The 26,568-nt window shown below is 43.0% G+C and overlaps 1 protein-coding gene across 5 annotated transcripts in view; it reads left to right on the forward strand.

The window, feature by feature from the left end:
• Nucleotides 1-26,568, forward strand: part of CARD14 (caspase recruitment domain family member 14) — a 469,582-nt gene that overhangs the window by 378,295 nt on the left and 64,719 nt on the right. The gene's annotated exons all lie outside the window — the stretch shown is intronic.

Consider the following 26,568-nt stretch of genomic DNA (forward strand, 5'->3'; position numbering starts at 1 on the left):
GACACACATGATACCCCATCAGATACAAACATCAACAATGTTTACATCCATATCACATCCTAACATTGACATACATAGGTAATGCCACCTAACATGTACAGATCATGCAATGTGAATAAAAAGTGTATGGGGCAGGGCCTGAGAGGCAAGTGTGCTGGCAGGGCAGTCACAACACCCACAGTCAGTCAAAGTGTAGCGTGGCAAGTGAAACGTATACTTTGCGCAATAGCCTCAGGCTGGAGGCCTTTGTGCATCTTACCCTGAATGTACTTATACTCATTTGCTCACATCTAAGTGCCTCAGAGCACTTTGCACTAAATGATTCTCATTGCCCTTCCTATCAGTTAATGTAGCAAATAGTCAGTCCTAAGGTGTTGGCAATTAGTCAAATCACCCTGTTTAGCCTACTTCTGCACTGGAGTTTGCCAGAACATATTCACTCTGTCCCCCAGTCAAGGATACCGTCTGGTACGTTGATGATAGATGTGGTAGGGGTTAAGGTTTGCCATTCCTGCGTAGGGAAACTTTGTCATCACAATGACATATGTCTTTTAAATTCACTTCCTCGTCCCAAGACACGCATGGGGGAGTTTCCAAACAGAAAATCACAACTAGATGCTGCCTGCCTTGCTGCTGATGCACAACCAGATCCCAGCCAATTCCTCTGATATGAGGGATGATGTCTCCCCTGTGATTCAGACAGCCAAGCTCCAAACTTAACATGCTGTGCTATATATAGAACAAGCAGAGGGAGAGTAGAAACTGTTAGGCACCATGATAGCTGTGTACTAATGTATTACTCTCCTGCGGACTATTTCATTTCTAACTGTGTGTATTGTTTGGGTTATTGGGGCTCACACCTAAATTCCTACAAGTCAGTTGTACAATGAAACTTCATATCAAACAAATACTGTCTGTGTTATTTGTGTATGGGAACATACCGGAAAAGATAGAAATGTGTAGGACCTGAGTGACCACCACTTCCCTGAGAAGTTCCAAAGATGTCATGGGCTCGGATTTCTAAACATTCCTTTGTTGTGGGAGACCAGAGGCACTGCTAGTCTGTCTGAGCTAAATGGAATATCTGGGTGACAGAGTTATTTACAAGTGGGTCAAACTTAGTCCCCCACACCATTAGCTATCCTGCTGCCTAGAAAGCCAAGAATCACATGTAGGATAATGATAGCCCACCCAAACAAATGTCCCTCCATAACAATAGTGAAACACCGAGGGAGGAGTAGGACAAAAAAAAGCATATTCCTAAATAATTACAAAGCAACACCTAGAGATGACCTGGCAGACATGTATGATAGCTCCATATCATACATGTGACACACAGGTGGGCCATAGGCCTACAACAATGCCCTATGACGGACAGCAGATACCAAGACAAAAACAGAGTACAAAGTTAAGGCATCCAAAGGCTTGTATCTTAGTGCAAAATGATCTCAACACAGACACACTAATTGTACCCTGTTTCTTTGCAGAGGAACACGGATCTCCTGCCGATATGCCTGTCCATGAGTTCCCTGATGACATGGATGACGAGACCATCAACCTCACACAAGAGACCATTGACATGGTCCTTGAAAGCCTCCAAACCCCACCTTCAGTAACAAGGAGGAGCCAAGAAGAAGCAGCCACCACAGTAGAACCACCGCCACCCCAATTGTAAGACCTGCCAGCTCCAACACAGCTGAGGACTCTGACGACACTGGCACCAGCTTCTAAAGAACAGTCGTTGGGGTCCAGCGGGAGCTGGCCAAGGAGGTGCGGGTGGGGATGCAAACTATGGCAGCCAGCCTTGAGGGGGTGCGTTCGTGCATGTTGTCAACTGCTGATCAGGCAGCTGCAATGCAAGCCAGAACATCGCTGTTGGAGGAACTTTTAATAACACAGAAGGCAATCTGCACAGCTGTCATCCAGTTGACCAAACAACTCCAACAGCAAGCCAGTCAACGTGTGCACGAATGCAACATAGAACCCCTCAGGGCCGACCTGGCTGCCTACCATCGGGATGTGGCTGCCATTCTGAAAAACCAGCAGGCCCTCCTTGCTGCAGTACTGCCCTTCATAACTCGACAGGGATCAGCCCCCGGGATGTCTGCCTCCATGTCTTCTAACACTGAGGTGTGTGTTGCCCCTTCACAACCAACAACAACAAGGACACACTAGGCAACACACACATCAGAAGAAGAAGACATGGAACAGATAACATTCACACGCAAGAGTACCCGGAAGCCCTAGTCCCTGCACCATGGCCTACTCTGACCAAGGTCCTACGTTTTGACACATGCCAGCCTCACTCCAACTACCCTCAATGACTGTTCGGCAATCCACTGTATAACTTGTCCACATTGGCTGTGAATGTTTCTCTCCTACCATTTGGCAATTCCTGTTCCTCTGCACCGTCTGTGACATCACCCCAGCATGTCAGGAGCATCATCCACACACTGTAAATAGGATCACCATTTAAGAATGCACCAGAACGGACTCACCTAACATTGTTAATGGACATTTTGCACTACTCCACCTAAAAATAAATATCACTTGCACACCTATTGTGTCTCTGTGTCATTTCACACTTCAACTGTGCAGTACATAACTCCAAAGTGGCTGTGTGGCAACCATGTCGATTCTCTATACTACTGTCCTGATTTCATGTATACTGAAACATCTGTGCAGTGGCCAGGATTGCATCATATCTTTACTATACTGAGGAAAATAACTGATGAAGGGACTAAGCACACACAATCATGCTGTGTTGGACAGAATGATGCACCATCTATAGCTATTCTAGACAACTAATGGTGGCTGAGAAATGTAGGCACCTTGCAATACTAAAATCAGAAATTATGCTGTAAAATGAAAGGAATGATAACCAAATTACACTGCATCAATCACCCTTACAGCGTATACTACCATGTTGGAAAGTCATGTTCAAGCAGTACACACATGATGTAGGTCAGCAATGACAGCAACAAGACAAGAGTGTGAACAAATACTCATCTACAAAGCTCTCCCTGAACTTCACAATGCTGTCCGACCTATCTATTTACCTACAAAATCAACTCTGGAAGCACTCTTTGTGAAGTAGGATACATACCAACCCCAAATCTTGATGATCAATGCACACTACCAATGGTGGCTCTCCCACATGGTGGATACTTACCAAGTTAGCACACGGGTAGCTGGCATGTTAAACCTCAATAGCCTGGGGATAGCGAGCATAGGACACAAATGTCATACTAAAACTTTCTGCTACACTGATGTCAAGGCCATGAAAAGGTAGCACCTAACACATCAGGTAAAGGGTTAACAATTTTTTTATTTCCAAGTAGTAATAAAAGAGGCAACTAAGGGAAAGATAAACCTACACTAATCTAACCTGACTACTACTAACCCACAACTGTCCCTAACTAACCTAAGCTAAACTTACTCTACACATGTAACGAAACGATCTAAACATCAACCCCCCACCCACCATTATGAGACAAGACACATGCAGGACAACACTTACTAACCTACACACATACTACACTATCCTAAACAAACATATATTTTTTTGATTTTTTTTAAATATTTTTTTTATTTTTTATTTTTATTTTATTTTAAACAGGAATCCCAACATTGCCCCCCGCCCACCCACCCACACAAAAATATAAGATAGAAAGAAGAAGGACCCCCCACCCTCTTACCTAACACTAACTAAGCTAATTTCCTACACTTATCCTATAACTAACCCCCCAAACCCAACTAACAGTATGAAATAGGAAAGAGGTGAGAGGGGAGGGGTAAAAGTTCTGGAGGGCAAAATGACTACAGATTTGCCCTCCGTAGTGTTCGCCGGATGGAGCGCACCTTCTTCTTCACCTCAGCCATGTCCTCCGTCAGGGTGTCAACTTTGCCAATCAACCTGTCCAATTTCCTTGACAATGCGTGGAAGTCCGCTGGGTTGATAGGAGGGTCAGTGCAGGTCTGCGTGCCGGTGGAGGTGGATTTTGTTGGTGGAGTTGTGTGGGCACGGGACAGCCCTGCTCCCACCACACGGCTGGGTCCAGGTCTGGATGAAGATGCCTGGTCCGTTGCTGGGTCCACTTGGCCAGACCTGGTGGATGTAGTGGCGGGGGTTGTTGGTGGCACCGTTGGGGGAGCCTGTGGTGTGGCATACCACGCCCGGGAGGCCCGTTCCGAATTATATCTGCGGGCCATCCTCCGGTACCCACACTGCACCTGCAGGATGTGGCTGTACCTCATTGCACGGCGTTCGAAATGGTTGCGAGCTGCGGCACTCAGGTTTGCAGCTGTGAAGAGAAAAGGGAAATATTGAGCATAGAATTTACAGTGGGTTGAATACCACAATGGGTAATTTGTCCATTACTAGCAATGTATTGGTTGCAGCAATTGTTACAACATAGTTCACGGAAAGGCTCAGAGGAAGTACATGTGAATCATGCATACTGAAGGGCATATCACACATAGCATATCCATGTCTCTACATGATGGATGACATCACCCTAAACTAGTCATACAAATCATACCTAAGGCATTAGACATTATGGCACCAGCTCGTCCGCATACTGACTTCACTACATATGTCATTCTATGTGATAACAATCACACTCCTCACTCAATGGCATTTCTAAATAGTTGTGTGCTAAGATTGAACCCCTGGCCCTGAATCATATGTCGACACTATGGGCCAGATGTATGAATTGTGGGAAATCAACTAGCAAATTGCAAAGCTGAACGGTGTCTCTGACACCGTCTGCGAGTCACTATGGGGTCCCTAAATCCCACCTCATGAACATCAATGATGTGGGTTCCAAGTTGCACCACCTTAGCAACTATGGGCACTCACGGGGATGGAGGCCTGCTGGGAACAGCAGAACTCCATAGACGTGACTGCTTTTAAATGAAGCAAGTTATTTTTCACCAAGTGTAGGCCGTTTATCTGAAAGGAAAATGAGCTGCAATTTGTTTAAAATCACAACAATTCAATCTTGGAAATTTTCACAATAATTATAGGTCCCTTAGACCACTGGCTGTTTTGCGCAGGATTATTTTGGTACACTCACAAAGGTGAAGGTTCACAATGAGGACCCCTTCCAGTCAGCAAGTTGGTTACCATCCACTTCAAGTGGATGATAACAGCTACTCACTTTGCAACCACGTACTCGTTAGCAAATGGGATTGCCTACCACTGTGATTTGCAAGTAGGGCTGGTAAACTCCTTTATTTTTTGCATTTAGAAAAGCATTTTGCTAATATGTACATGACCACCAAATACATTTTGGATTAGGAAACAGATGTTTGCAACTCACTAACATCAAATTATGCTATTTGCAATGTGTAGACATTTTGCTACATCTGGACCTAGGTACAAACTCAAGTCACAAAAGGTGTTAAGTACGTGTAACATACTGGTTGCTACAGTCCTAGGTACCCTGTTTCACAGTAACATCCCAGTCTTTGTGGGTGGTGTGGGAAGAACAACCAACAATCCCATGATCAATGCACAACCAGGAGTGTACAGAAAGTTCAACAAGTATGTGCCTTCACACACAACACCTATGAAGGGCTAGCAACACGTTGGAGTCAGCCCAACCTTGTCACATCCCAGGTCCACACATGTCAAAATGATATGACTTAGCCCAACATAACATACTATTAGTGAGGCATGTTTTACAACACACACAGAGGAGGTAGAACACCCATTCACATGATTCAACAGAACACCTAGGCCATTGCACTCAAGTCACACACACTTCGAGGTCACGTTGTGGAAGTACATGCCCCCGGAAGATCCGACCTACAGTGTACACAGTCCATCCTCAACTAGGAAGAAGCACTTGTCATCAAAGCCATGTGCCTAAGCTATCTGGGAGACTGTCAGTCTGATATGCAGACTCAGTTAATGGCAAGTCCCTGACCAAGTCTAACATTGACCAGTGTATTCAAAATGAGTCATACCATTCCCAATTGTCGCCCTAATTGAATGACCTACTGCCCCTCAATCTGAGAGATGACTAGGTATTGCTTTACAGAAACATTATTCCAATTTGATATCACACCAAAACAACAAAGCCAATGAACGGCCAGCACATCAAATCATGAATTCTCCTGAACACACAGTAAGCCATCATGCTTCATTTACAAACAATGAAAATAGCACTTAGGCGACACTCACTGTAGGTATCGGGGTCGTCAAAATGGGCCACCTCTCCCACGGTGTACGGGGCTGGTCCACCTGTAAAGCATGAAAGGAAGAATATACTCAGACTGGGTGAACGGGCAAATAATTTATGTTACAATGACACTGTGTGAATATGACATGGTAATGATACACTTTCACACATGCTCATCCTGCCTGGCTGACTTTGTATTCAACATTATCATTGGATGAGTCTCCTGCTCCAGCGACACACTCTACTACACTCATGCAGTGGCCAGGACAGTCATGTGTCGTCCAAGTTAATCCTCCATTAGTATGCCCCAACAATAATGTGATCCATACATCTCAGCATGTGCATCCCAGAGAGACATTCCACAACTGGTTCCATGAGGACTGCATGACCACTCACAATCAAACAGGCTATGTGGACAGGTTCAACACACAGCAACCACACACACATGTGACATATGTGTGGACAACATGACTAACTTCATGTGACGTGAAGGCAACACACATGTATAGCATCATCATGTGTTTGCAATTTTCTGTCTAGCTATGGCGTCTACATATGTAGGTATGTTGTTTCTACATGACGTACTCACTGGCCATTATGACCAGTAGAGTACAAATAGAGCAGTTCACGTGTTGCTTTTCAGACACAAATGCAACACTACATTACATGCAGCTACAGCCATCTGGTATGTGTTGCAAAAATGAGGCATCGGCCTGGTAGCATAGGTCTTCATACACATCCTGCAACAAATACACATTCGGACACATATGTATACCTTTGTAGCGCAGCATTTGCATCATTTTGTGACGCAGAGAGGGGGCTACTTAGCAAAATACAAATAGATGTTGGATTTTACTGCTGTTATTGCGTGTACATGTGTAGCAAAAATGGGGATTTATGTGTATAACCATGGGCCTAGGTTTCCCTAGCATAACACGCAGTCAGCTACTTATTTTGCAGATTGTCTAACAATCATCACATGTTCACACACACATTCCTATTATTCCCATGTAATTGATTTGTACTCACCAACATAGCCACCAATCCGGAGTCCCAGGTGGTCCAGCAGGTCCTGTTCCCTGCTGATCAGATCTGCCCAGCGGTGCTTGAGTTGATGTACATTTCTCAGACTCCCGTAGACCCGGACCAGGTGATGGCGCACCTTCTCCCACCGGATTTTCCTCGCCTCCGTGTGATACCCCTGTATCACACGGCCCCCAGCCTCCAGCATCAGTGGGAGGAAATGGCTTACGAGCCATATGAACCCCCCCAATTCATCTTCACCCATCCTGGACAGGCGAGGCCTACCTGACATAATGAGAGGTGTAAAAATGTACTAATGAAAAATGAAAGAAAAAGTGGGAAATGGGGAAAGGTAGAGGTGTGAAAGAAAAAGAAGAAGGAGAAAAATAGCCCAACTAACCCCCTAAACTATGCTACCCACAACAGACTCCCACAGACAATACAAACTATCACAGGTATAGACAAAATAACACTAAACAGACTGAGACAATGTTAGACAACAATAAAAGATTGACAATGAGACAAAATACAAGGCACACAGGACACTAAAGCAGTAAAACACAGGACAACACCTTTCACACAACCACACAGTCTAGATAACTCTGAGACTGCAAAGTGAAAGTGAAAGTCAACTCCCAGTACAGATTTGGTAAACAGGATATCCTATTACATCACTTCCTGCATAAAATGGCCGCCGTTTTTATTTTCGCGTAATGCGTCATATTTTCACGCATACACAGATGTGCGTCATTTTTTTTGACGCATTACAGTGCACATGATGCGGAGTGTAAAAATATGATATGAATATTAATATTTTTACATGTACATGAGATGACCAACATATTGTCCATGTAGCGTCATTTTTACCACGCATACATCATGGGCGTCATTTTTTTTACACGTACAGTAGTGCACATGACGCGGAGTGTAAAAATATGATATGAATATCAATATTTTTACATGTACATGAGATGACCAACATATTGTCCATGTAGCGTCATTTTGACCACGCATACATCATGGGCGTCAATTTTTTTACACGTACAGTAGTGCACATGATGAGGAGTGAAAAAATATGATATGAATATTAATAATTTTAAATGTACATGAGATGACCAACATATTGTCCATGTAGCATCATTTTGACCACGCATACATCATGGGCGTCAATTTTTTTACACGTACAGTAGTGCACATGATGAGGAGTGAAAAAATATGATATGGATATTAATAATTTTAAATGTACATGAGATGACCAACATATTGTCCATGTAGCGTCATTTTGACCACGCATACATCATGGGCGTCAATTTTTTTACACGTACAGTAGTGCACATGATGAGGAGTGAAAAAATATGGTGGATGTAAATTATACTTTGAAGGCAAAATATTAAGACAGTTTTGGATACATTTGTATTTGACTCTGCATTGTGTGCACTCATGTACGTGTACAAATTATGACGCCCATGCTGTATGCGTAGAATTTGGAGAACATTTATCCTTATGTCTTCATGTTTTTACCTTTGGAAAGGTGACTTGTCATGGTCAAACGGTGCGATGTGATACACATTTGTGTTTGGATATGACACATGTCCGTTGTTTTATGTATGGAAGGCATTCACACTGTAATGTTTGGGATACGTTAACTAATGTATTGACCATATTTGACGACATATTTGGTGTAATTGCTGATGGCTATTTTGAAATGATGGATGGGATACCATGATGTATTCCTTCTCCAAATTGTGTCCACATTTATGATGGTGATGCTTTTATCTGTAGTCCTAACAGGGAGTGGAAGAGTCACTTACAGTTTTGATGGGGCTAACCATGTCCCATCATTATTTTGTGTTTCAGATTTGGGTTGGACTTATGACATGGAGGCCACACATGTGCCTTATGCATGTGTTTAGTTCACAATTACATGATTCTTGTATGTTTTGGGGGCGGTAGAGATGGACTTAGGCCCCCAGCACCCTAGGATTTGACCATCCAGAATAGCTACTGTATCCATGGAGTATACTTATTATATCATGGCAAACCTGCAGCAGCAGGCTAATGTAAGGCCATATGGTATGAATGACTGTTGACCATTCATTCATCTCATTAGCCCATTTGACATTTGCAGTAATGATGAATTTGAGCTAACTTGCATACCATTTTCCTATGACTATGTTTGCAAGACTCTCAGCGTTCCCAATGTGATAATCATTTTTTTGTTGTCTGTGTCCCTTTCTGCATAAACTGGTTTAGTGTCATGTTACAATCTTCCTGCTAGGTTCATACTAGGACACAACTGTGATGGTCTACTTTCAAATATTAGGTTGATTGTATGACATATGTGTACATGTGTGTGGGAATGTGGATCCACTATCACCTGTCTGGGTGTATGTTGTCACTGTAACTTCAAGGTCTCCTCCTGAGCTACTGGCAGCTGATGTTGTACCAATTGTGTATTGGTCATATCACACACTTGAGAGAAGCCATTGATGACATGGTCACGTACACATGGATGGTTCCACCCTGTCTCTGAACACGTGTGATGTGACTTTCAAAAGATCTCCAATTTTGGCCTGGATGAGAGACTGTTTCAGTTGTTTGTATCCGGCATCTGTAATTGTCACATGTGTACTCTTGTCGGGCTCTGTGTATGGTAATGTATCATGTCACATCCTACCCTCTGTGCATACATTTGTGATGTTTATTTTTGGTGTGATGAATGTTATAGCATTCTTGCTCAATGAGACGACATTCATCTTCAGCAATTTCAAAGTAAAGGTGGTCAGAAATGAATAGGCCAAAGCATGATGTGGTGTTTGTTATCTGTGTTTATTTACAAATTTGGAATACAAGTGAATATAATAACTTAGGTAAAAAAATTGTTGACAAGCTGTTGGCGCCTACGCACTCCTGCTGCCGTGTTAAGTTGTTCCCCCTACTGTTGCAGGCCAGCATCCTCCTCCTCATCATCATCCTCAGGCATGTCTGGGTCCGGTTCAAGGAGGGGAATGTTCCTTTTCACACAAATATTGTGTAATATGGCACAAGTGAGTATGATCTTTCAGACCATCTCTGGGGAATAGAGTAGGCTACCACCAGTGATGTCAAGGCAGCGGAACCTTGACTTTAGGATCCCAAAGGTCCGCTCCACAATGCTGCGTGTCCTCTTGTGTTCGTCATTGTATGCCCGCTCAGCAGCAGTATTTGGTTTCCCATATGGTGTCATTATCCAAGGCTGGATGCCATACCCCTGATCAGCTGAAAGAGAAACACAGAATGGTATCAATTAGATGTAGGAAGAACTGTTGTACGTATCTTTGATGGCAGTAGTTGTGTTGTGTTGTCTGTGACTCTTTTGTGTACTAATGTGACAACCTATGGTTGTTGGTGAAAACTTTGGAATTTATATTTTTTCCTTGGCTGAGCAAGTGTTTGTTGGCTAACTGTTTGTCAGCAGGATGTATTGGTTTCTCAGGTACAGTGTGCCCTCCCTTGCATTGTGACTTGTGACACAGGTGTCCGTGTGTCCTCACTGGGGGTGTGATGATAGTTCCATGCAGAGTTGAAACATGTAAGTGTATTAGAAACGTTCATATGTACATACCCAGGCCATCCTATCCCTTAAAAAGTATGCATTGTATTAGTGTACAGGTTATTGTGAGCCTTCAAATTTGCAAGGTGACATTTAGGCAACCACAGTCATTAATGTCTTCACACTAAGCTGTAGAGTACATTCCAATGTGTGTGAGGTTCAATGGTGACTTGTGAAACATGGCTAGTGATGTGAGTACCTCAGTGTGTTCCTGTCTAGTTGTTGCTATTGTGGTGTATGGGTTGTTTGTCCTAGAGGGTTGCTGTGCAGTGAGTATATAAGTAGAATTTTGTCCTTACCAACAGTAGTCCATTGCCATACCGTCCATCCTGGAAGTGTTGGTTGATGGTGCAGTGACGGAAGATGAATGCGTCATGTACACTTCCAGGATATTTAGCCACAATGTTGCTGATCAATCCTTGGTGATCGACTATGGCCTGCACGTTCATGGAATGTGTGTGCTTCCTGTTGCGGTAGAGGTGTTCCGTCGCAGCAGGTGGCACAAGGCGTACGTGTGTGCAGTCGATTGCACCAAGGACATGCGGGAAGCCACTGATGGCGTAGAACCCCTGTTTGGTTTCCTGCTGCTTCTGCGGTGTGTTAGGGAAGCAGATGTGGCGGGGTGTCAGTCCAATGATGGCATCCAGTACTTTCGGCAGGAATGCGGAGAAAGATGGTTGTGATATTCCCCCGACCAGGGCACCAGTTGTCTGAAAGGAGCCACTTGCCAGCATGTGAAGTACGGCAAGCAGCTTTGTTTCTGTTGGGATAGTACGTGGAGTCACATAAGTGGGTGCCAATTGCTGTTCAATATTTCTGAGCAGCTGCTGAATGGCCTGCCAGTTCAACCGGTACCTCTGGATGATGTCCCGTTCCCTGAGGCCATGCAGGGTTGTTCTTGTGCGGAATATCCTCTCCTGCCGTCTGCGCTGTCTTTGGGGTCCCTGCTGTTGTTGTTGTAGCTGCTGTTGTTGCTGCAGGGCTCTGCGTCTACGTGCACGCTGAAGAAAAAGCACCTCCATGTCTCCCTGTTGCTGCTCTGCTGTTTGTTCTGTGTGTTCAGATTAAGTACAGGTGTGTTTGCACCATTTTAACGCCTGCCCTGACCCAGGCGTTAAAATTTCACGATATTCGTGTTTTGCGTGATTTTTTTGCGCCGCCTGCCGCGCGGGAGTGATTTTTGCCCGGAAGCATAAATACCACGCACCGCTGTGTGCGTCAGTTTTTGGACGGGAATGCCTACCCTGCATGTCATTAACGCAGGGCGGGGTGCCGCTTCCAAGAACTGGCGCACATAGCGCCATTTTCCTTGTGCGCCGGATCCGGCGTCAAGGTTTAAATATGGGGCAACGTTTGCGCTGAAAGTGCGTCAAATTTTTTGACGCAATTTCGGCGCAAACGAAGTATAAATATGCCCCTTGATTTTTCAGAACAATAGCGCAGGGCTTATGAGCCCAGTCAGCCAGCAGAACTTGAAATCAAAGTAATCACTATGACAAAACAAACACCTGTGTAAGCAGGATAATGTCCCTAGAAACCACCAGTTAATAGGGTTTATTTCTATTTGTATTGTTATTTTTAGTTTCATAAGCATGCATTTATACAATGGGTTTTCTGCCGCCAAGAGAATTAAGGGTGGGTTTCAATGAAATTTAAGAAATAAATTGCCAAGTCTTCAGCTATTTTCTTTTTGCCAAATGTTTGGAAATTGTACGAATAGCAATAGAAAGCATGTCCCAGGATTTAAAGACCAAGTAGTCGAAGGGACCACAACCTTTGTGGACGCCCCAGATTTTGGGGACTACCAGATGTGCAGAAGAAGAGCGCACACCACATGATGAGATGCTAAGAGGTTGAAGAGAATATGGCCCAGATTTAAGCGGGCCTAGCAACTCCCTGCGCGATTCATTACCGTCTTTTTTTTTTTTTTTTTACCCTAATGTGACTCAACGAGGCCACATTCGCCACACTAGAATTACAAAGTGTCACACTGCATGCATTGTGCCACTTTGTAACCCATTATGCCACATTATACTTGTCCCAGGCATAATGTATGCAAGGGGAGCATTCCCCCATTAGGGGGCCCGCAAAAATGGCGCGGTGGAATCTGAGATTCCACTGCCTCATTTTTAGCTGCATTTTTAATGCTTGCACAAAGCAGGCGTTAAAAGGAGGCACACCATTATTTATAATAGGGCCTCTATGTACTTTCCAGGATTAGCGCCAACATTTTTGGCGCTAATCCTGCAAAGTACAACAATAGCGTCAAACATTTTGACACTATTGCCCCTACCCTGCGCCATGGTGCACCATATATTAAGTACGGCTCACACATAGTGGCAGTAGGGGGCGCAAGGGGCCGCAAGAAAAGTGACGCTACATTACATGTAGCGCCACTTTTCTTAAATCTGGCCCTATGTTTTCTGGTTGACAGCTAATGTAGCTGATGGAGAAGACTGAAGGCAAATGCATACCCTACGAGACACTAGAGTACCCGAACAGCCATAGTCTGCAATCGTGGAAACGCTGAGACTGATATGTTGAGAACAAAGTATAAGGGATTCTCGTAATCCAGATGGAAGGCAAATACAAACTGCATGATTTAAAAATGAAATTTAGAAATAATAACTGGGAGAATTTTCCTAATTGTTTTCAAAAGGAGAAAATAGGTTGAGGTAACTTTATCTATTTGTTCAGAAGAATCAGGATCAAAAACAAAAAAACGAAACTGATTGTCCATCTCCCTTCACAGGATTGTTGTCAAGCCCAAGAATAATCTGAGTGTCATATGTGTATTCCGTGAATACTTGACAGAAACAACAGATTAGTTTGAGGGGTGCAAGATTCAAGTTGAATTACACAGGCCTAAGGGATGAGTCCCTTGGAAAGACACACATGATGTAACTGGACGGAATGGTGGCAAGGCAACTGCAGCAGCTTGGTATCAATCAATTAGCGAGTTTTCGAAGATTCATTTCGATTATTGATAGTTTAGAATTTACGAGATAGTGCTTTAAAAAACGCTTTGGTACCAGAAAACAGGTAACAAATGTAAGCAGCCCAAATATTGTTTAACAATTGAAGCTTTTCAAAAGTGAAACCATGTATTCCTTCCCAGTGGTGGACATCCTTGCACGTGCCTCTGTTTAATAGGACACTGCCCTGCTGGCACACGCAAACATTTACTGCTCCCCCCCCCAATCAAATGCAGGCCGGTTGCCTCCTGCTCAGTGAAAGGCAAACCGGAGACATCACACAGGCAGTCTGTGTTGTTTCTAGTACAAGCCTGGGTTCACATGCGCACTGGGAACAACACATTAGTTGTGAAACGGCGCTCTGTCCCAGTCTGTGCCCCGGTACACTGACTTAAGTGTCAACTGCAGTGCAGAGTAGGACAGTTGTGGGTTATCCACAATATGGCACAAGGGAGAACCAGGCGTGCAAAGGCTAGTCCCCTCCCACACCGGCAACCATCATGGGGATACTGCCCATCTTAATATTGCAGACCAAAACACTGCCCACCGTGACAGTGCACACAATCACTCTGTGGTTAACATTGCATACGTTGGCAGTGCAGACCCAGAAACAAAGTCTTCCCCTATCAAGAAGTGTCCAAGGATTTTTGGAGTCAGTGGCTAAATATATGTTTACGCTGTCTTCCAGCCTTTAGTAAAGGGCCACATTTGTAACTTGTGTTTGGAACGCGACACCCGCTGCTAGTGGCGGAGTAAGACCACTTCCTATTATTGCCTTCAGGTAGCATCAGCCCTGACTCTGCACATAAACCGTGCTGACACTCCACTTTAATATTTCATACCGTGACACAGCCCGCAAAGACCTCCCCCACTGTGAAACTTCCGGCTGTGACAGGTCCCTCCCTGCCAGGGCACAAGCTGACGCTGCTGCTAATCATGACACTGCTAGAGTAGGAGTGCCCACTGGCAGTGCACACCCTGCGTTCTTTGATGAAAATACACTCTGGCACTGCACACCTTGAAGTTGCACACACTGACACTGCCTATAATGACGCTAAATTTAATGTTCATGGCACCACTGCAGTTTACATTTACCAGAATGCTAAAAGTTATGCTCTTAAGCATCCATTGTGTTCAATTCATACACGCATGCTTTTGTAGAGTCCCTTTTCTTTAATATTAAGAGTCCATTTTCCTGATTCTAATTCCCAAACATTGCCACATAACCAATGACAAAGGCAATAGTTGAGGTCTGCTATTCTTCAAATATTCTGTGTAGTGAAAATAGAGTTGTCTTTTCATGCAAGGTTGACAAATTTAGCCTTAAACAGCCAGATAACGTATCATTAAACGAAAGATACAATACGGATAAAGCGGCATAGTGGAAAATACCAGAACACAATTAAAAGCATAATTGCCATAACGTTAAGCAATCTATCGAGCACATAATACCTATCACAATGGACCAGATATACAACTATCGCTATCACCCTCGGCTACAAGTTTTAAAGTGCTGTCATGCTGCGACACAAAGTACCACTATACAGGAGCTCACGGAGTGACGTGAAGGCTTATTCATGCTGAAACAGATGAACCACCATATTGCCATTTAATGCGAATTTCAATAGAACTGTCAATATCCAATGAGGCTGGTATATTAAAGTGCAATTGTGCTTAGCCAGATAAAGTGCAAACGAACCAGAACATTGCAGTCTTGGAACCAGATGAGCAACTGTATTACCACTTGATGTATTTTACAGTAAAATTATCAATACTCCATGAGGCTGGAATATCAAAGTGCGATCATGCTTAACCAAAAAAGGTGCAGACATACTATAAACTCATAGAATAACCTATTACATTCTTGGAGATAAAACAGATACGCAGCATACCTAATAGACCTGGTACAATCATCCTCAGAATAAAGTGCAAACAATCTGCAACTCAGGAAGTAACGTATTGCACTCTTAACGATAAAACAAATGGCCAACATATTCAAGATCATCGATCCACAAAGCATTTTCAGTTCAAACATGTCCTCCTGATTACATAGAGCTGCTACAGAATTTCCGGGACCTCTCCAATGACAAAGTTGCGTCTCCCCCAGTGCGCCTGCTTGCAATACCTTAAGAGCAGGTCAATACCTTCCCTGCTCGAGATGGCAGGAACAACTATAAAACATGTCTCTGCGCATTTAGGGCAGGTTGGGAACCGCGTTTTTAATCGGCTCTATATACTGCCAGATAACCATAAACCACGTTGTGCCCCAGTCCGTTTCGCATAAGCCTCTACAAACTTCTTCGTTTTAAGCATTTTTTTCCCAACAACCTTGCAATGTTGGGACTAATCGTGTTTTCTAGTTTTGAAGAATCAACGAGCGAGCTATCAAGAGAGCAATGGATGTGCAACACCGTCCCCATTTGCTCATACTAGCGCTCTGAGTTTGCTTGGTGACCCTAAAAAGTACTAAACCTATTTCCGGGACTATCTTTACCTGGAAACTAAGACTAATAGCATCAAATAACTGTTCCCAAAACTGCCCCAGCTCATGGCAACTATACAAAATGTGCAGCCAATCCCCAGCACCTGCCTTATGTCAGCGAAAACAATGATCCATCACAGACAAGTGCATTCTGTCGAGGGCTGCGTGGGTGTAATACGCCATTCATGGGGTCAGAAAAGATATTCTCTTAAAATGTGCCGCTCTTAAAGATTTATACCCGGTCTCCAAAAATAATCGGCCAATCACTTTCAGAAACAGAACAATGTGTTTTCTGCCACATTTTTTTTCGAGAAAACTAGTCACTGGTTCCTTAACTGCTGTGTAGCAGCCTCAACCAATTCCCAACTCCCTGAAGCTTGGGACTTACTAGTCTATGCATGGCTGGGTGGACGGCTTGACTCTCTTCCTGGCAGTTGTTGATTAAACAATGAGTAATCTGCTGAAAGCTAAGAAATAAACGAATGCACTAGTTCCCACGCCATGAGTGCAGTTCCTGCCAGGTGCTATGTTTGCCCCTCAAGATAAAATGACCAAGCTCAATAAAGCCACATGAGTACCAAAGCCACATGAGTACCAAAACCTCAAATCGGTTCCAGAGATAATCATCCCTAAATCGTGGCACTCCTGCAATTTAAGATAGATATTACCTGCTGGGATATGGTGCAAAGCCAATAAAGCTTTCATCTGGCTATCCATCTCCTGAAGCAACTTATACCTAGTTCTCTTAGGCAGTTTCGTTGTATTAATAGATGCTAGTAAACTCATTACTGATTCCTGGATCATTCTTTCTAGAAAAAAGGGATCTACTACCCCACTGCCTTCAAGCAATCTTGCCAAAAGATCAAGAAGTGAGGCCTCGTAATATGTCCACACGCGAGGAAGCGCCAAACCTCCCTGCACAATGTCTAATTGCAAGACAGAGTATTTGACCTTGGGGGGATTTCTTGTTCCACATAAAGATTCTATAAGGTTAATCAAGATCTTTAAAATAACTGTTACTAACTTTTGTAGGAACTTCTGAAAACAGGAATAAAAATATAGGTAGAATGGGCATTTTAATAAGAGCGATTCCACCAGCCACTGTCAGGAGAAGAAGTGACCATCTTTCCAATAACCCCTGAATTTTCTTAAACATTGCCATGTAATTAAATTGAAAAAGATGTGAATAGTTATTCATTACGAACATACCTAAATAACATATAGAGCTGTGAGAGCTACCTTGCTGCTGCAGAGAAACAGGCAGGCCACCCACTGGTGCGTTGATAAGCAGCTCTGTAGGTTCAAATTATCAGGTTTCAAGTATAGAGTAATGTCGTCTGTGAATAACTTCAGCTTAGACATACCCGCACCTGGGGCACAAATCTCCTCGTTATTCCGAATTCTAGCAGCCAGGGGCTCGATAAAAACTGAACGAAATTGGGGATAGAGGACATCCCTGCAGGTGCCTCTGCTAATTGCCACTGTTCCTGCCAAGCCGGAATTAATGAATATCTGTGCCAGTGCATCCTGATATACATTCTCTAGCATAAAAATAATTTGTGTGGTAAACTATAAAACAAAGCCTCCCAATTAACAAGATCAAATGCCTTCTCCACATAGATTGTTATTATTGCAAGACTAGTCTGGCTGCATGAAAAGTAGTCCAATGCCCAAATTAAGAAGTTGGTATTGGCTGCCATCAAATGATTAGCAATAAACCCGCTCTAGTCCATATGGATTAAAGCTTTACCAGCAGGAATCATCTAGGTAGCCCATATTTTCATCAGCAGCTTCTAATCAGCATTCATCTGGCTGATTGGCCAATATGAATTGACCTTGCTTGGATCTTTATCCTTTTTTTAAAAACTCAGAATGGCGGATTCCTTAAATATGGAGGGTACTTCCGCACCTTTCTTGATTAAGGTAAATAAATCAGTTAATGAAGATGCTAGTTCTGCTGCAAATATTTGATAAAAGCTGTTGGAAACTCATCGTTCACACACACCTTTCCGTTGGGCATTGTTGAAAGGACTTCCTGAACCTCTGCAACGGTTATATTAGCTATACCTTTCTCACCCAGAGTATTTGAAAGCTGGGGTAACATTTGTTTTGCTTTCACTAATGACCGAGCTGACAAAAATCTCTGGAACGCACTTCTCAGTTCAAAGAAGACATTTATTATTATTTCACCATGAGGTTCCTAACAAAAAGGAGTTTAGTAGATTGAAAGCACAGGTTTAAAAATAGTCACATCAATGAAATGAAAACATACCAAAATGATTCTCAACTGCAATGTAAACAGCAAATATATGTAGTTACGATTATGCAAAGCAAAGAATGAAGTAAAAATTCATCACTGTAGGGCCTGCCAAGTTCTTCATCTTTCTCATGCCAGCAAGAAGATGACCCCGTTCAACTGCGAGAAAGAGATGTCCACCCTCATGGGACAAATGTCATGCATTTGACTTCCAATCCTGACCGAGGTCTCGGAAATTCCACAGCTACTGAGCAGGACCACCGTTTTATATTTTAAAGAACCAGAGAAGGGCTTTCTGGAGAAACCCCTCCCATAAAAAAAGACATATTCAAACATGCTGGCTAATGTAGGTCAGAGTTGAAAGAAACAGGTTGGAACTGGCCAGTCTCCCAAATTGTCTCTCTCAAGGCCAAACCGTTCCCTGCTTGCACTAAAAAACATCAGTCTGGTACATTCTGATCGTGCTGACTGCCTACCTCCTCCACAATATGTCCTAGCTCTTCGGTGAGAAAGAATACGAAAACAAGCACAGTTTACAAGGTGTAGCCTTTAACATGGTAGTGTCTAAAGCTACAATAAAGTCAATAGGCAGCTAAACTGAATACAACATGTAATCTGCAACTGGTGAACACTGAGCAACTAATCCAGGTGCAAAGTGGTGCAACACAAAGTCAGTGGTCAAAAACACATATTTCACTACAACACTATAGATTCATAATAGGTATGTATAGTAGATTGTGAAAAGGAGTACTTAGTTTCATATAGGGTTCTATAATGCTGTAGGAAGACTTTGGACACCACTTCCTTTTCCATAGGTAATTTTTTAGTGCCTAGGTTCTGACGCTGCCTGCCTTTCAAAACGTCCTTCCTAATCTATGTCGACCAGGACAAATACTTGCCAATCTGCTGGCTCGCTTCATAAACATTTTGCTGATATGCTTTGGAGCTACTTATTTCCTCTAACATGAAACAAAACTCTCAAGTTCTGCTTGGCCTTCTCTAAATGATCCACAAGCAGAGTTCTTGCACTTGCAAGCCTGGTCTGGGCATACAAGGTGAGATCGATTCCAAATTGGAATGCTGCTATTTTATGAGCCCTTCCTTTGTCCTGATTGGCTTTATAAGCAATAATCTTCCCTTGAGCTGTGGCTTTGAATGCCTCCTATGCTGAAAAGAGCAGGCCATATCTCGATTAACCATTAAAAAAATAAATGGTTAATTTCCTCATATCTCCCAGCAACTCTTTATTAGAAAGAAGGGACCGATCCAACTGCCAACCGGGCCTTTCCCTCCGAACTGTACCAAACTCTACCATGACAGAGACCTCCAAGTGGTCAGAGAATGCATTCGTCCAGGTATCTGAGCCCACCCTTTTAATCAACTGAGAAATTAAGAAGAAATCTAATCGTGAAGCAGTATGAAAATGGTGTGACAAACGTGAACTGTGGGAATCCTGGATAATCGCAGCACCATAGGCCTATTAACTGAAAGTCTTGCTTCAAAATATCAATGGCTTTTTTAGTCTGGGGCTTTAACTGCTTTTTAGCGGTATTTGATGTATCCAATGCCAAATCCTGTATATAAATAAAGTCCCCTCCTAAGAATATTGGACCATCAACCCCCATTGCAGTTTTGTAAATCTGCAGAAGTGCATCAGCCTCATCGGTGACTGAACCATAATAATAAACTAAAGTCAGCTTTGGCAGGATTGGCTGTTAGGGGTGTTGCAATATCCCTAAGGAGGGACGGTCAATTGGTTGATTATGAAAGTAATTAGGGATCCACTAGTTAGGTGTCTGTGGCTCAAGGTGGTCGCTAATAGAGTTGTCTTGATATTTATTTGTTCGGGAGTTTTTGGTATGGAAATTAAGCAGGCCCGTTCTAGTTTTCACCCACTCATTATGAACGTGTAAAAATGGTGAGGAGAGTTGGTCTGCAAAACACCAGGCTCTTTTCCAAATTCAACAGTAATTGTGATTTGGCAAACAATTCCAATTAGATTGCCGATAAACCCTTTACTACTGTATTACAATGGAAGTATATAATAAAAGCTTTAGAGCCTTTGCTCTCTCCCACTATTACTGCATTATATATATCTATATCTATATCTACCTATCTATATATATATGTATATATATATATATATATATATATATATATATATACACAAATATATATATTATATATATACATATATATATATTATTATATATATATATATTTTTTTTTTCACTGAATAAAAACAGGTTACAGGGACGTTATAGTTAGGAAATAGAATAAAAAAAAAAAACATACAAATTCACTTTAAAAAACAAAGGTTACAAGAGGGATGTTATAGTTGGGCTCACTTTTTAAACGCACAAAACCAGAAATTCACCTGTTACAGTTAGTTATTTCAAGTAACTATAACTCGTGCCCTCAGTAACTATAACTCGAACCCCCGCAATGCACAGTTTTTTTAATGAATAATTTTACAGCTAGTGTTGCAGTGATGTTATATAAAATGTAATGTGCTGTAATATCTGGGGTAATTAGCAGTGTATGGCGAGGGTGAAAGTTATAGTTACCTTAGGGCAGTAGTTATGGTTAAGACCATGTTTCCATAGAAAAAGCATTTTCTGACGTGCCTATATTTTTGGCACAGTTTTATGAATCTTCACAAAATGTTCCAAAAATAGTGTGCTGGTGATTCTTGATGCGCATGGGAAGTTTCAGGGTGATCCATCAAGCTAGGCCAAGAAAAAGGGGGGTAAAAAAAACATGCATCCCCAATGTTAAATCCCACAGGAGCTTTGAACACAACTACGGCCTGAATCGCTGAATGGAATTACAGCAAATTTTGCAGAAAGGTAGGTGCCGATATGCAGACTACACTTTTTGCATATTTGGTGCAAATTTGTTCAGTAGTTTCCAAGAAATTAAAGAGGAAATACATTTTTATTTCTGGGGCTGCGGATCCATCGCAACGTTTTTGCAGCAATCACAGCGAATTTTGCAAATGCAAGTGCCAACAGGAATGCTATGATTAGCTGGCTGCAACCTAACCAGGAAGTTGCGGCTGCCATTTTAGGTAACGAGACACGGTCCCTGGGGCTGAAAACTAAAATGAAAAGTGAAATTATGAGTCAGGGTGGAGGCACCCTGACCCCAGTGCTGTGATATAGGGGTATTCGAGGGTCAAATTCTGACCTTAAAAATATATTTTTTCATGCTGCACGATATTCGCAAATACATTGTGATGCACAGTGCGCCCCCATGTAACGTTGCAACAATTTTGCAAATATGAGCCAAATTTTATTTTTAATTCACAGACTCATTTATACACTGTCATTCACTCATAGAAGCACTCACACACCCATGCACCCACTATCAGACCAACTCAGACCCTCACGCACCCACTCTCACACCCAGACCCTCCCACTCACAGACCCACTCAGACACTTACGCACCCACTTACAGACCCACTCAGAACCTCACACATCTACTCATAGACTCAGACACTGATGCACCCACTTACAGACCCAGTCAGACACACACATCCATTCACAGACCCACTCAGACCTTCACACATCCACTCACAGATTCACATACTCCCACACCCAGACAGACACTCTCATACCCAGAGACAGCCTTTCTCATTTGTGCTCACAGCCAGAGAGACAGACTCTGCGGCCAACTCACTTCGACTGAGCGCAGTGCAGGGGTGGGTGGTTATAGTGGTCAGCTGCTCACTGCTAAAAGCTGTGCACAGTGTGGGGTTGGGTGGTTATAGTGGTTTGACTGCACCCCTGCCGTGCATGCCCGAAGGACATGCTCAGCCGTGGTTGGATTAAAGTATAGTAATTTAAATTACTTTACAAAAAAAAACAGAAATTCATTGAAAAAAACCAAAGGTTACAAGGACGTCATAATTAGGAAACAGAGTAAAAAAAAAAACATAGAAATTCACAGGGACATTATGGTAAGGGTCTGAATTTACATGTACAAAACCATAGAAATTCAGCAGTTATACGAAGAGTTAGTTCAGGTAACTATAACTCACACCCTCACCATGCACTGCTAATTACCCCAAATATTACAGCACTCATGACAACTTCTATAAAGTTATTAAAAATATAAATGAAGCATTAGCAGTCAAATTAATGAAGAAAAATTGTGCATGGCAGGATTCGAGTTACAGTTACCTAAGGGCTTGAGTTATAGTTATTTAAAATAACTAACTGTAAAATCTGAATTTCTATGCTTTTGCACAAGAAAAAAGCTGTGCATGGCGGGACGCAAGTTATAGTTGCCTTAGGGCTCGAGTTATAGTTACTTAAAATAACTCTAACTATAAAAACTGAATTTCTATGGTTTTGTATAAGAAAAATGCTTTGTACATTTGAACCCTAGTGAGGAAAGTCTCTGACAGCCTCCAACGTGTATGCGTGTGCGTGCGTGTGTCCGTCCATCCATCCGAAAGCCTTGTTCGCTATAGCACATATATAGTTGTGAACAAGGATTTCTGAGCCGAAAGGTGCTGACGTTTGCAACTATGTACTGCCATTCTCCGTTCCTACCATTCTTGTTTCACTAGATTGTTTAGGAACTGGACTTTGAATATTTATACACTTGGGTGCGAACTTGCCTATGAGCACCCACGGCATTCAGGTCCCAGCCGGTATACGTATGTATATATACACACACACACACACATGTATATATATATATTTATATATATATACACACATATATATTACCTAGTGGCAGTTGTCACTGGGTAGTTATAGTTAGGACCTAGTTTCTATAGAAAAAAACGTTTTTTACTTGCCTATATCTATGCCACTGGTTGACGAATATTCACAAAAGGTTCCAAAAACAAAAAAATTTGACGTTCACGTCAGCTGCTGTCTAGAAAGTTTTGGGGTGATCTATCAAGTGGGGGTCAAAAAAGGTGCATTTCCCATGTTACTTTCCATAGGGATTTTGAAAAGGAATAGCGCCAGAAACACTGGACGATATTACACCAAATTTGACAGGAAGATAGCTTTTGGTTCAGAAAGCACCCTTTTTGTTATTTTAAATCCATTCAGTAGTTTTTGAGAAATTGAAGAAAAAACAAATTTGTACATATAGGGATACTAAGGCCCATATTTATACCTTTTTAGCGCCGCATGTGCGTAATTTTTTAACGCAAAAACAGCGCAAACGTACAAAATACAATTGTATTTTGTAAGTTTGCACCTATTTTTGCGTCACGAAATGACGCAAATGCGGCGCTAAAAAAGTTTAAATATGGGCCTAACTCTCCATTAACCCTCTCGATCTTGTGCTGAGATCTGATTGGATGACAACACTTCAAGCAGGAAGTGTTGGCAACCATGTTGGGACTCAGCTTCAGCCAAGTCCCAGAACAAATGAATTAAACAAATGAAAGGGGCCAGGGTAGGGAAACCATGACCCCTCAGCTCTGGTGCCGCAGCCCCGGGTACCGCCACCACCCTGGAGTTTTGCACAAAAGGGATGCAGGGTGGGGCGGCCGGCCCCCCCTGCAGCTCCAGGGACCACCACTTCCCTAGGGTATAATCACAATTGAAATGCGGGAGGCCACACAGCCCGCCGTCCCAGCCCCGGGAACTGCCATCTCCCTGGGGCTTTGTACAAAATGGATGTGTGGGGCCACCTGTCCCCCCCACCGCAGCCTTGGGACCACCACCCCCCCAGCACACAATAAAAAATGTAATGCAGGAGGGGCTACCCAGCCCCCCAGCTACCCCGGGGACTGCCACCTTCTTGAGGCTTTGTACGAAACGGCAGTGCTGCCTCCCTGGACTTTAGTTATCATGAATGCGGCGGGCCTCCCAGCCACCCACCTCCACAGCCCAGAAACCACCACCTCCCAGAAGCATTGCGCGAAATGGATGCGGTGGACCAGCCAGTCCCCTGCAGCCTCGTGGACCGCCACCTCTCCAGGGCACAATTACAAATGAATTGCCGGGGGGCTCCCCGGCCCCTCAGCTGTCAAAAAGCTCTCACTTGCTACAGGCAGAGGTTTCCTCGGTTTACCTGCCATGCAGCTTGCACCCTCCCCCAAACCCCCCCCCAAAAAAATATATTAACGCCGGGCTCTGGGGGATTAGGTTCACGGGGGCAAAATCAGGTGGGGTAGGGGGGCTGCGTGGCCCCCTTTCCCAAAAACATTCCTTTTAGAAGGGCAGGCCCTAGGAGATTGGGTCCCCGGGGCTGAAATCGGCTTGGGAATGAGAACTACGGGGACCTGCTGCCAAATCCTGCTGAGCATGGCCAAAGCCCGTGCACAATGTGGGGTTTAGTTGGTTACGATGGTTGGCCTCAGACAGGCTCTGTGGCCAACCACTGCTGCGCACGGCCAAAGGCCATGTGCGGCAATGGTTGGATTATTTGTAATGAAAATTGCTTTACGTTAAAAAAACTTTGAAATTCATCTAAAAAAAACAAAGGTTACGGGGAAGTTATAGTTAGGAAATAGAATTAACAAAAAACAGAAATTCACTTAACGAGCCAAAGTTTACAGGGACATTATATTTAGGCTCAACTTTTAAACATACAAAACCATAGAAATTCACCTGTTATTGTGAGTTATCTCAAGTAACTATAACTTGTTCCCTAAGCTAACTTTAACTCATGACCTCGCCATGCACTGCTAACTTTAACTCATGACCTCGCCATGCACTGCTAATTACCCCACAAATTATGGCACTCATGACATCTTTGATAGTATCACTGGTAATATCAATGCAATATTTGCAGTAAAATTTGTGACGAAAAAACTGTCCGTGGCAAGGGCATGAGCTATAGTTACTTGAGATAACTCGAACAGGTGAATTTCTATGGTTATGTACGCTTAAAATGTGAGCTTAACTATAACGCCCCTGTAATCTTTTGTGTTTCAAGTGAATATTCATATACACATACACACACACCTACCCACAAACACGTTGAAGGCGGTTAGAGGTTTATCTCACCAGGGGCCAGATGTACAAAGCATGTTTCCTGTCAGAAGTGGTCCATCAGGCCATTTGCAAATGAGAAAATGCTTTTTACCATGTACCAAATGCAAAATGCGACTCAAAAACTTGTTAATAAATCGCATTTTGCATTTGCGATTCAGTATTAGGAAGAGGCATGTTTACAGCATCCCTGTCTAATACAGAATCGCCCTGGTATGTGTAAATGTTTTGCGACCAAAATGTGCTTGCACAACATTCACATTTTAAAAGACTCCTTGAAGGAGGTGGTAGCCCATTCACAAATGGGAAAAGGTCCCACAGGACCCTTTCCCCTTAGTGAATGTGGGCACCAACATTTTTAAGAGCAGGCAGTGGGTAACTGCCTACTCTTAAAACATGAAAAGAAAACTTTTCATTTTATGTTTTTTGTAATGCATCCCGTTTTCCTTTAAGGATTACAGCATTACAAAAAAATAGCTTTATTTAAAAAGCAATCACAGATATGTTGGTGTGCTGACCTCAGCAGGCCAGTATCCCTGTGATTTTGGCGATTACCAGTGGGTTGCAAACTGCATCCTGACTCATAAGTATTGATGAGGCAGGTCCATTTGCGACCCACTGGGAATTGCTAAAAGTGTCAAACACACTGCTGCTATCGTAGTTTGCGATTTCCTATTAGCGAATCGCTAAAGTTCGCTATTAGGAAATCGGAAAACCGCAATTTTGTACAACTGGCATTATTCTCCAGATCTTTTCTCACTTAGGGTCTGATTTAGAACTTGGCGGACGAGACTCCTCTGTCACAAATGTGACAGGTATCCCGTCCGCCGTACTAGATTCCTTTATATCCTATGGGGATCGTTATACGGAGGACAGGATATCCATCACGTTTGTGACAGAGTATCCCCTCCACCAAGTTCTAAATCAGGCCCCTAGCCCCCAGGTCTGTATTTACTCTTACACTGTTATTACATACAAAGAGAAAGAGATTTATATTGAAGGTGGTCAGAGAATCCATGGCACATTTAATTTATCCATGTTTACTTTGCCTGCTACCACCCAACAGATTATTGTTGGTATCCA

Source organism: Pleurodeles waltl, chromosome 7, assembly GCF_031143425.1.
Source record: "Pleurodeles waltl isolate 20211129_DDA chromosome 7, aPleWal1.hap1.20221129, whole genome shotgun sequence".
Lineage (NCBI taxonomy): Eukaryota > Metazoa > Chordata > Amphibia > Caudata > Salamandridae > Pleurodeles > Pleurodeles waltl.